The sequence below is a fragment of the Lepisosteus oculatus genome, chromosome 11 (genome assembly GCF_040954835.1).
Source record: "Lepisosteus oculatus isolate fLepOcu1 chromosome 11, fLepOcu1.hap2, whole genome shotgun sequence".
Lineage (NCBI taxonomy): Eukaryota > Metazoa > Chordata > Actinopteri > Semionotiformes > Lepisosteidae > Lepisosteus > Lepisosteus oculatus.
In genome coordinates, this window is record NC_090706.1 from 15,056,712 (window position 1) to 15,068,091 (window position 11,380).

The 11,380-nt window shown below is 42.2% G+C and overlaps 1 long non-coding RNA gene across 1 annotated transcript in view; it reads right to left on the reverse strand.

The window, feature by feature from the left end:
* LOC138241837 (uncharacterized) overlaps positions 1–4,010 on the reverse strand; it is a 301,671-nt gene extending 297,661 nt beyond the window's left edge. Inside the window, exon 1 of the long non-coding RNA XR_011191095.1 lies at positions 3,963–4,010. This is a non-coding gene — a long non-coding RNA (uncharacterized lncRNA). The remainder of the gene's footprint in view (positions 1–3,962) is intronic.
* Positions 4,011–11,380: the final 7,370 nt, after the last annotated feature.

Below are 11,380 nucleotides of genomic sequence, written 5' to 3' on the forward strand. Positions count from 1 at the left end.
GAGGAACAATTTGTAAGCAGCAAAGTGAAAGCACTGATTGAGCTGGCAAGCCTTCACTTGTAACATATTGCACTGGGAGAAGTTTCTGAACGTGCAGAAGAGAATGTGAAGTAATTAGTATTTTTTTGAGAGTTTTTTTTTTTGGGGGGGGGGGGGTTAATCAGTCAGCAGGTGCTTCTAGGCTGTCCTGCAGCTGTGATTCTCCATACATCCTGAGCAATTTCAAATTCAATGTGCCATTAACAAGCTCCTTGAACTAATTAGCTGTGGATTCCAATTCTGAACATGACCGGAATGCAGTTGGAACCATTATCTGCATTTGTGGCTGCTGCTGACATTTCTCTGGCCTCTAGATGTTTTTTTTATAATACAAAAGTGAGATACAGTAATTTGATTTGGTGAATTTTTGCAGGATGTGAGACATGCTAGATGAACTGTGTTAATAGCAGAGAACCTCACTACTGTATCCCTTGTGTGAAATCAACCCACAACTATAGAGGGTGCAGACAGCAACGTCAGGGTTTTGTTTACATAATCTAGCTCTTTACACTGGTCTTAGCAAGTTTCAGAATAAAAATTATTATAAAGGTGATGCCTTTATTAACAATACAACAAATAAACTACTCTAAGCTACCTGCTTATTATTAAAATAATTGGATTCTTGTTTCCTTGATCCAGGGTGGCTACCCCACCCTGAGTATTTGTGTGTCAGGTGCACAACAGTCTTCATGTCCATTAACCCCTGAGTCGCACACTTCCACTCTGTAATGTTGTTTCATGCCTACTGGGGACTACATTCTAAGAGAAAACCAGACTCTTCTGACAATTAACATGAGAGCAAACCTTAAAAACAAAGACTTATCACAGCTGGTTTACACCAGTGTTCCATTAACTAACAAGCAGAATCACCCAATGGCATTACAGCTCCTTAATGCATCCTTGCCTAAGTCATAAGAAGAACTGTGAGAAACATTAAACCTCTGGAAGGCCCTGGGAACAGCCCTGGCACCTGCAGCAAGAGCAGCCTCTGCATGCACGCCAGGTGCCGGTAGCTCAGAGCAAGCTGAGATTAGCTCTGGAAGTCATCCAGGATTTCAGAGGGTAGCGTCTTCTGGGCACTGACATTTAATCCATGCTTATAAATTACCTTTTGTGGCCTATCACATTAGAAACATTCAGCGGCAGGGGTAATGAACAGCACTATCAAATCCCTCAAGCGGCACCTCCTTCTCCCTGATAAATACAGGAGGGGCTGTGAATGACAAGCAGCCTGTAGGGCCCTGCTGAAGAAAGTGAGGTTCAGGAAAGGGGAGGGAGGGACAAAGGCGGCTGCAGAGAAAGCAGGCTCCCGTTTCCCGGTGCACATCTTTTTCTAAATGTATCTACTTGAGAATTGTACTTGAAAGTAAAAGTAGTCAAGAACAACAGGGTCTTCAGAGGTGCTCTCAACAAGCAGAGCACAGCCTGCAGCATTTTCTGTGTGATTTTCGCCTGAGCCCCGTCAGCTAAGACTTTGCAACAAGGTTGAGCTTCCCGAGGAGCTCATTTACAGAATGTGGAAAGAGACATCCACAGAGCTATTTTCCATGTTTACAGATATCTATAAGCATGGAATCCACCATAACAACATCTGTCCAATTGCTTCTTTTGGGTTGTGAGGGAACCAGAGCCTATCCCAGCAAGCACAGACACAAACACTCACACCAGGGCCAATTTTCTCTGAAGCCATTTAACTTTCCAGGATGTCTTTAGAATGTGGGAGGAAACTGGCGCACCCGGAGTAAAGCCATGTGAACACACGGACAACATACAAACTCCATGACAGCACCACAGGTCCAGAATTGAACCCAGGGCCCCAGCGGTGGGAGGCAGCAATGCTAATCCCTGCACCACTTTGCCACCATATTAAATTTTATGAACAACATATACTGACCGCTGCATACAGCTATAGGTCTGCTTTATTGATATTTACAGTAACATGGTACAAATAAGAATCCTAAAGAAACCCTCATGTGGATTCAAGCTGATCAAGACCCAGTTTTCTGCATCATCCTTCCAAGGCCACATATTTTATATTTTGCTGCCCTCTTAAAAGCACTCCTTAAACACCAGCTTCCACCTCAGAGAGGTGCAGCAGGGCTCTCTGCTCAACAAACACACTCCTGGAGCATGTTCAAACTCCACAGTTCTCAGTGTGAAAGCAGGGGACCCTTCAGGGTTTTTCAGAATTCATCTGGGAAGCCCCAGAAATAACAAGACTTCACTTGCATTCTGACACTGCTAGTGGGGGACACGCAGTTCAGCTTTTAAAATAGTAAAGATTCGGTCCAGAAGTGTAATTATTTATAACTACTATGGATATTTTACTGTATCTCAGGGGGTTTCAGGATTACAGTAAGTCTTACTGTGACATATGTCTTACTGTGACATATCACTTGAAAAAGGGGGTAAAGCCAAGCAAGAAAAAAAGTTGAAAACCCAATTGAAGGACTCCAAAATATTCAACCTAATATTAACTCACCGGGCCTGGCTAATGTTTATATTCTTCCCATGCCTGTTTGGAAAGCAGATTATTTAAAACAAAGGCTCCCAAACCCAATCCTACAGATCCACAGTCCTGTCGATTTTCAATACAGATCAATTCCTAATCTAATAAAATTGATGTCATTATTGGCTTTTACTGGAGCCCCTCTGGGACTGGATCTGGGAAGCCCTGATTTGAAGGAAGCCTGTGGAAAGTCAGCTGTCTAGTAAAAGATTCGGGGATCTACCATGCCCAAGCATAGGTATGTGCATGACCAAGGCAATATTTATGCATATTGACAAATATCCCCATTTGTTATGCGGCACTGCCAAAAATGTAACCTTTTAGAACAGTCTGTCATTAATGGGAGCTCTCATGAAGCAAAGTTATAAATCTTTTAGTTGCTTAGGGAGAGCGCAAAACATACAGAGGGGCATTAAAAAATCAACAACTGCTACTGGCTTGAAGAGCCGTGCTGTGTTTTCAATTCCTCTCAGCATTTAATAAGATATTTTATTGCCAGCTTAAAACATGTACCGCATTTTGTCTTAAAACCATAATCGCAATCAATACTCATGGTTTTGGAAATTCTGAAAATTTCCTCTTCTTAAAACTTTAACAAATTCACCATGAATGTGCATTTTAAGAAGTTATGCAAAAAAAGACCCTTCCAATTAGCGATTAAAATAAGGTGAGGCTGGGAGCAATGTCTAACACTGAACCAGTCACAGAATTATTCTTTTAAACATTTATATCAGCTTAATGAATAATACAAATCAAAGAGATTTAATGAGCTTTCCTTCAGACTAGGTTAGTCTTTGCAGGACAAAACAGACTGATTTCAGTACAAAACCTGTGTGTGTTGATGTAAAGTACACAACCAGTGACAAGCCTCAGGAACAAAAGGGGAATCGGCAGTTTAATCAGAATTTTCTTCATCTTCTTTAAAGGTTCTACGAGATACTCTTGGCACTGGTGGTGCTTCATGAAAAGATGCTTTCATTGAGGAGAGAGAACTGACTCTGAGATGAGCACACAATTCTTTGGTGCAAAAAAAAAACAGACCAAAAGAAAAAACCTTCAAGCACGAAGGGAGCAATTACATCTCCTGACTTCACAATTCTTTTAAAGTCCTGCGTGTGACCAAGAACAAAACAAAAGATCAAAACCGCAACGCATGAGGAGTGAACTCATCTGCACTTGTTTATTACACACAGGGAGGCAGGGCGGTGGAGTTGTTAGCATTGCTGCCTCATAGCGCTGAGGCCCGGGGTTCAATTCCAGACCTGAGGTGCTGTCTGTGTGTTCGCCTGGGTTTCCATCAGGCGCTCCGGCTTCCCTCCACAGTCTAAAGACCAAGTTGGCCCTGGAGTGAGCGTGTGTACTTGAGGTTGTCTGCCTTGCCATTGACTGGCATCCCATCCACAGTGTATCCTACCTTGCACCTGTTCCCTGCCAGGATAGGCCCCGACTCCCCCGTGACCCTGAATTGGAAAAAGTGGTCAGAAAATGGAAGGATGGATATATGACATGGCAAATACTGTAACAAGCAATATCTGGGATAAAGAAAGAATGAGCCATACTGGAGTCTTGGTTGCATGTTGCATCACTAGCCAGCCGCTGGGATCCCTTGGCCAAGACTCTGCTGGCTGCAGGTGACAGCCAACTGGCTTTCCGGGTTCTACCACCCAGTGCTGACAGTGAAACACACACCTCTCCACCAGTCTGTGCCAAGCTTCCTCTGCAACCCCCTCCCCACATGCTAAAACATACTTTACAAAACAAACAAAAAATAGTGCAGCTGAAAACCTAAGACACACAGCCCTATCAATAACCACGGGATAGAAGAATCATTTCTGACAAGCTGCAGGCAGTATTCTTTTCAGTGCCGCTAACTCTGTAATTATTACTACTAAATTAACATCCATTTGTTAATGCCTGTTACTGAACTATAACGCAGACCTTCAAAATTTTGTCACACCGTTCTGAAAGCGTATATAACAAACACTGAAAAGATATGCTTGCATAATCAGATTATAGACTTAAATATTCATGGGAGTCCTGTAGGTGACTCTGCCATTATTGACAAAAAAACATTTGGGTGGGGGGATGGCACATGCGGTTTGCTGAGCCCCACAAGAAATGGAACTACTCTGGTTCCCAGAGCCAAGTACCTGTCTCTGGGCACTTCAGGCTGACTCAGTGAAATGAAATGTGACTTTTCTGCCATGTGAAAGACAGTCTGCTGTTCAAAAAGACTGAAGTGATTACTAATCGAAAATGACTGATTAATGGATTTCAGTGGTTCTACTGCACCCAGAAAAAAACGTATTCAGTCCATTAAAGTACAGACTAACACGTGCCAGATGGGGTTAACACAGAAGCCCTGGAAAAAATGCTGGAAAGGGATGCAATGTAAGCACTCTCAATCCAGTTGATATTTCATTTCAAATATCAGAAATTTTCTTAATACATTACTTTATGTCTGCTTACTACTAAATTAAATTATAACCCACACACATAATTTCCCATATTAGTATTGCTTTTTCTCCCCCCAAAAAATCAAAGTGCTTTATATACATAAGTGAGGGAACCCATTTCATCTGTCACTGCAGCACCCTCCTTGACAACAAGTAGTGGCCATTCTGCACCAGCAACCCCACTGGCACACATACGTTTCAACTGCTTATATGGAGAGTATACCGCTTCTGCACTCTCCTGACATGCTACCTGTGCCACACTGGTCTCCCTCAAGACACCCTTCTCAAAGCCAGGCAAGTGGAGATCATGCAGAAACAAACAAAGGTTTTACCAAGAACAAAAGAGAAGAAATGCCAGGGATTTTGAAGCTGCATGCCGTGTTGCAAGCCAAGTTATAGCTATATAGCTGCACCTGACTAAAGAACAGGTAAAGGATTATTCCATGCTGAAAGGAAAAGAAAAGAGAAGTCCAAAGAAGACTCCCCTGCTGAAATGTTATGTCTCTTTTCTTTTCAGCATGGAATAAACCTTTACCTGTGTACTACCTACTTGAACTTGTTGCACCTGATTTAGCCTGGGCTCGGTCATTAGCAGAAAGGATCAGAATGCTCTAGGAGGAGGGTGCACATGTGGTTCAGAGCAGCTGGGGCTCAGCGAGGTGGCCTGGAGATCCTTGGCTGGTCATGTACTGTATTGGTAAATTCAGGGACCTCCCAGGTGCCTTCCTAGCTTGCAGGGTTACCAGTGAGACAGTGCTAACTGTCCTCTCAGGCACTACAGGTTCATAGCATTTTAAATGAAAATTACTCCTTTAAACGGATGTGTTGGAGATGTGAGTGCACAAGTGCTCATTCTCTTTGTGCGGTATGAGGGACAAAGCTGTAAACCACAGCGGATTAGGAATTAGCATTTACAAATTTGGCAGGCATAAAATAAATAAACATGGTGGCCCAGTGATTTAGCATTGCTGCCTGTCAGCACTGGGGCCCTGGGTTCAACGCCTGGGGTGCTTGTGTGGAGTTTGTATGTTCTCCCCCTTTTCAATGGATTGCCTCCTACAGTCCAAAGACATGCTGGCAGGTTAATGATCTTCTGGGAAAACTGGCCCTGGTGTGAGTGTGTGGGCTTTTGTATGTGGATGTTCCCTGTGAAGCACTGGGTGTATCCAGACAGTGGCTGTTGCTTTCTGCGAGTAAGCTCCAACTCCCCCATGACCCTTTATTGGATAAAGCAATTCGAAAAGTGATGGATACACATAGCAAATACACATTCCCAGTTTAAAATATTTTGAAAGAAACTCTTTATATGGAACCAGTATTACTGTAAGTTACAGCATTTAAAAGAGTGCTGAAGTCTAGGAATGCAACACCTGATTTGAATTATTAGGCTACAACATCTCCTTCTTGCCTTTTAATGTCTCAAAACACGATCACATCAGTGAAAAGGCATTTTTTTGCAACTAACACAAGTGAGGCGCCCGTATAAGCAGGACTGAGAATTAAACGATAGCAATTTCGCCTCGTCCACATAGTGCCCCTTTGAGGGATGGGGTGTGAGACAAAATGCTCGGCAAAGCTGTTCATGTTGATGGAAGGGAGGAAGTGCAATCCTCCAGGCGGTTAGTCCAGTCTCCGCATCATGCGGGCTAAAGGCAATCAATCATCCGGGCTGGGATGCTGAGCGCAACCCCGCAGCTCAATTCCTGCTCCCCTGGCCAAGTCATCAATTATCAGGCCCCTCCGCATAAACAAGCAGGCTGGAGAGACAGAAGGCAAGAGGGAGAGGGGGACTGGGTCGGACACAATCTCACTCGCAGCAGCACACCAAGAAAAGTGTCCGGACTTTTCAAGATGCCCATGGTATCTTGGGCAACAGCAAAACAGCCTTCATCTAGCAATACAACCCCAGACACAGTGCTCAATGAGTTAAAGAGTTAAGACGCCTGTAGAGGCATTTTCTAAGAGGCTTCAGTTCAATGACAAAATGACACCACTCCAATGCAGAGCATCTGGCAGGTGGCTTTACATCTGCAAAACACTGGCTTCTCCTGAATTGCACTGAAACTCACGCCATCGAATGAGGCAGTGATGCTGTAGACAAACTTGCAATTCACCCCTTTAATCAGCAGCTATTTAAACAGAGCCAATTCATCCCCACGGCATGAACAGAAAAAGGATTGGAATTGCAAAAATCTCTTTCAAATGCGGGTTTGTCTTTTGCTCTCTGCCTCCCTTTCAAAGCCACACCATCCTTACAGAATGTCTCATCTATGAAGCACTGCGAGACGAAGGGACTCATTTTTTAATGTACAGATATATGAACTGTGGAGTAATGATACATGGCAGCACAGCAGAACAGAGGTTGGGGCAGAAATCGAAAGGGGACTGTGGGGAGATGGCTTTTGTTTTGTAACTATTTATCAGGAAAAACAGAAGAACTCAGCTGTGTTGCAGATCATACCTACTGTAGTACGAAGGTCCATAATAAGTGCAAAGTTAATGCTAAGTTAGGGAAGAGTGTTTTAAAATCATAGACATAATCAGATTCCCTCCTTCTCTGTCTGCCCTTAATTTCAAGCCCTCGATCTTCCACTTTCTCACATTCTGCCCTGCTGGAGAGAGTCGTTACTAATTTTACCAAAACTTTTAGAGCTGATCCTCCAATCTGCAATTAAATTAGAATAAATCATTACCATAACCCCAGAGTGTGAAGGTCAGAGATTTTCTTTCCGTACTCACAACTCTAACATCAACAGTTAATTTGTACGCAGGGTCTGCATGCATAGCAATGCAAAAAAAGTGGGGGACTCTATATTGCTTTGAAATTGCAAAACAAGGTGTAACATAGGACCTTTCACAGAAACACAGCAGAAGAGAGAAACTGAATAGAAGGACAGCCTTCTCCTCTCTTCTTCACCAAGGCACAGTTGAACAGGTAACTGTACCACAGTTCAGCGTATTTGATGCTATTCTGCTTGCTTTCTTGGGGGAGGGTGGTGGGCTCAGACCTACCATTACAGCTCAGATCGTTTCTCCCTGCACATCCAAACCATAAAGTATTCCTGTGGCTCAGATCAAGCCCTAGCATTGAGCAGTTTAGTGCACAAACAACTGGAAATACCGATTCAACATTAAACCTTGGGCTGCAGCAATAAAGAGTCTCACTGAAGGATGATGGAGTGGAGGAAGGGTGTAAAATGAATGAACTCTGGGAATGTTGTTTCATTACCTGCATTTCTACCTAGTTGGGTATGTCAGAAACTTAGTCCTTAACTCTAAATCTTCAGATATAAACTCCATTTAATGCTAACAAACACAAGAAAAAAACTTCCCTTAAATGCAAGAGTCCAGCTGCAGAGTAAAAAAAGGTCTGTAAGGTCAATATATACTGTAATCTGTACTTCTTTAGCATGCGCGCAAATAATTACTGCCCTTCAAAAGAAGTTAAACATTGGTACTCTTCTGTTGCATGATTCATCTGGAGTCTAGTTTTTATTCTTTTTAAAGTCTGTATAGCTGTTATTCATGGGAATAATTGCTTCTTTTGTTGGGCCAAGCTAAAAGGAAATTAGTGCAATACATCAGGATTATGCCATTTGTGGGAGAAAAGTGAGGAGATTACCAAAATGCAAATGAAAGGCACTCATGGGCTGGCTTGTTGCTATACAATTACTTGAAAATGCCAAACCAATCGTATTTAAATTTCACTTGCGGACTTTGTAGAGCATGTTTGAAGCATCTGTTTAAAAAAAATAAAAGGGCAACTTGTTTTTAAAAGTTTTTTTTTTTGCAAAGCTTGTTAAAATATTTAATGATTAATCAGACATTTGTATTCGCAAATGCCACAGCCAAGAAAAATCCAAGAATTAATTTCAAAAGGTCACCACTACATACTCGTTAGCAAATTTTAACCTTCTCAATTTGTGGATCTTAAAAAAAGAAAATGAACTGTTTCATTGGGGACTGATATAAGATAACATCATTTAAGCAATTTGGTTACTATGAATTATTTAAAAATGGAATGAAAAAATTAAAGAGTCTGTTATTTACAAGGATTAAAAATTAACAGCAGGCTAAAAGCGTAGTTCTTTTTTAACAGATGTCATTAACACCCTGAAGAGCTCAATACTCTGATTTCAAAAACAGCAGGAGAAAAAAAACAATGGGCACCAAGAGACCCCCCCACAGCAAGCACACAAATCAAGTGTTCAATATTTAATCATCTGTGTTTGCAATATGTAGGAGTTTTAAAAAGCAGCTCTAAAACAAAGAAAATAACACCTTGACAAAACAGAAGTCCAAGTACATCTGCACTGCTCAGGGACTGATAGTGGACAGTTTGAAGACGACTGACATTTCTAACAAGGGAGCAGATGAACTGTAATTAATCTTCGTTTCTGAGCACTCATTTCTTTTTAAAAACAGGGCCCTTTCCTGTTGTTGAAGAGTTTACCCAGCTAAAGACCCGGAGCAGAATAAAAAAATTAATTCCCCTTGAAAAAAGCACGAAGCTAAAACAGCACCTCAACACAAGAAGGATAATTAAACCAACTGAACAGTATGGGAGCCACTATCATACCTATGTATTATCCACACTTGTGGACAGCCCTGCCCTACCTCCAGAATAAACAGGTTCCCACTTCACTAACTGGTGAGCAGTAAGTATATATAGAATATCTGACCTTTTTGAGGGACTGGTATTTAAACCATTTGAACAGCTTCAAGCACAAAATAGTAGACCAACAAGAGTCTAACTCCAGGTCAGACATTATGGTGGCACCAACAATAGCGGGCTTGATTTTTTTCCAGCAACTCACAGATACTGGAAAAATTATCCCTGAGAGTGGGAACTCAAAGAAATTCCTATCCATGTCTTACACTCTCTTTTTTAGGCATGAAGCAGACTCCCTAAAGTCTTCACAGACAACTCGGAGCCTAGAACTGAGATGCTGCATGGATAGTGATGCCTGAAAGGCGATTCTTTCACTGACTTCTACAATCGCACTTAATTCTTTACATTAAACATATACTGTATACTGCAAGCTCAGCACACACACATCACCCAACCGCCCCAAGTGTAAAACCCCAGATGGAACACAGTTCCATTGTTTATGGAAATCTACATCCTGTATATATACTCTATATATCCTCTTATATATATACACACATAAACCCAAATTAGATTTTCACTATAAAACTGATATACATTTTTAATTTATACATATTTTATGGTATACTTTTATGCGGCATTCACTGTGCCTGTTTTTATTAATTTCACTGTTATTCTCTTAATGAAACAAAGTAAAATGCTGATTCTACGTTGATTACCTTGTAACACTTAATAAACAAAATTGAAAAAAACCCAACAGATAACAACCCAGATCACTCAAGCTTGTCCTGTGGATACTTCTGGTTCCAAATTCATGAATGCACTTGATACCACAAACATTGGTTTTAACAAAAATTCAGTCCAAATATACATTCAGAATGTGATGTATAAATTCAATTCAATTCAATTCAACTTTATTGTCATTAAACTTACACAGGTGCATAGTATAATGAAAGGTGTTTCTCATTAGTCACTCAGGTGCAGTATATAAATAGGACTGTCAGGGAACCAATACGTGGAATAGGAGGATCCTTATGCGTGACCGGAATCCCACAGGACACAGAGTAGCAAAGGGACAATCCAAAAGACAAAATCCAAAGGCAGGGTCGATAAGGGAGGCAAAGGGTCCGGTAACAAGAGATAGTCAAACAATTCAAAGGCAAAATCCAGAAGGCGAGGTCAAGAGGCAGAAGCAGAAGATTCGTAACGGGAGATCAGTCAAAAAGGTTAGGAAACACGCACTGGAGAATACTAAGATAGGCTTCTCAATAGTGAGCGTGGGAAGGTGTGCGAAGGGGGTTTAAATACTGAAAGGAAAGGGGTGTGATTGGATGATTGGTTAGGGAGTGAGAATTTGAGGAATCTGATGCATGTGAGAATGTGCTGGGTTCAATCAGGGATGAGATTGGGAAGCAGAGGTTCCGGGAATGTAACGTCGTTTGCGAGGGAGAGTGTGGGGCGTGACAGTACCCCCCCCTTTAGGGTCGGCTCCTGACGACCTCAGAGAGCGAGTACGAACAAAGTCATCAATGAGGCTGCGATCCAAAATATCTCTCTCCCAGACCCAGGAACGTTCCTCAGGACCATAGCCCTCCCAGTCGACTAGAAATTGTTGGCGACCTCGGAGCCAGCGGGCATCCAAGATCTTATTGACCGTGTAGGAAGGCAGACCATCAATGAGTCGTGGTGGGGGTGGAGGTGGCCGAGGCCGGGAGAGGGGGGATCTGTGGTAGGGTTTCAGGAGAGAGACGTGGAAGGAGGGGTGCA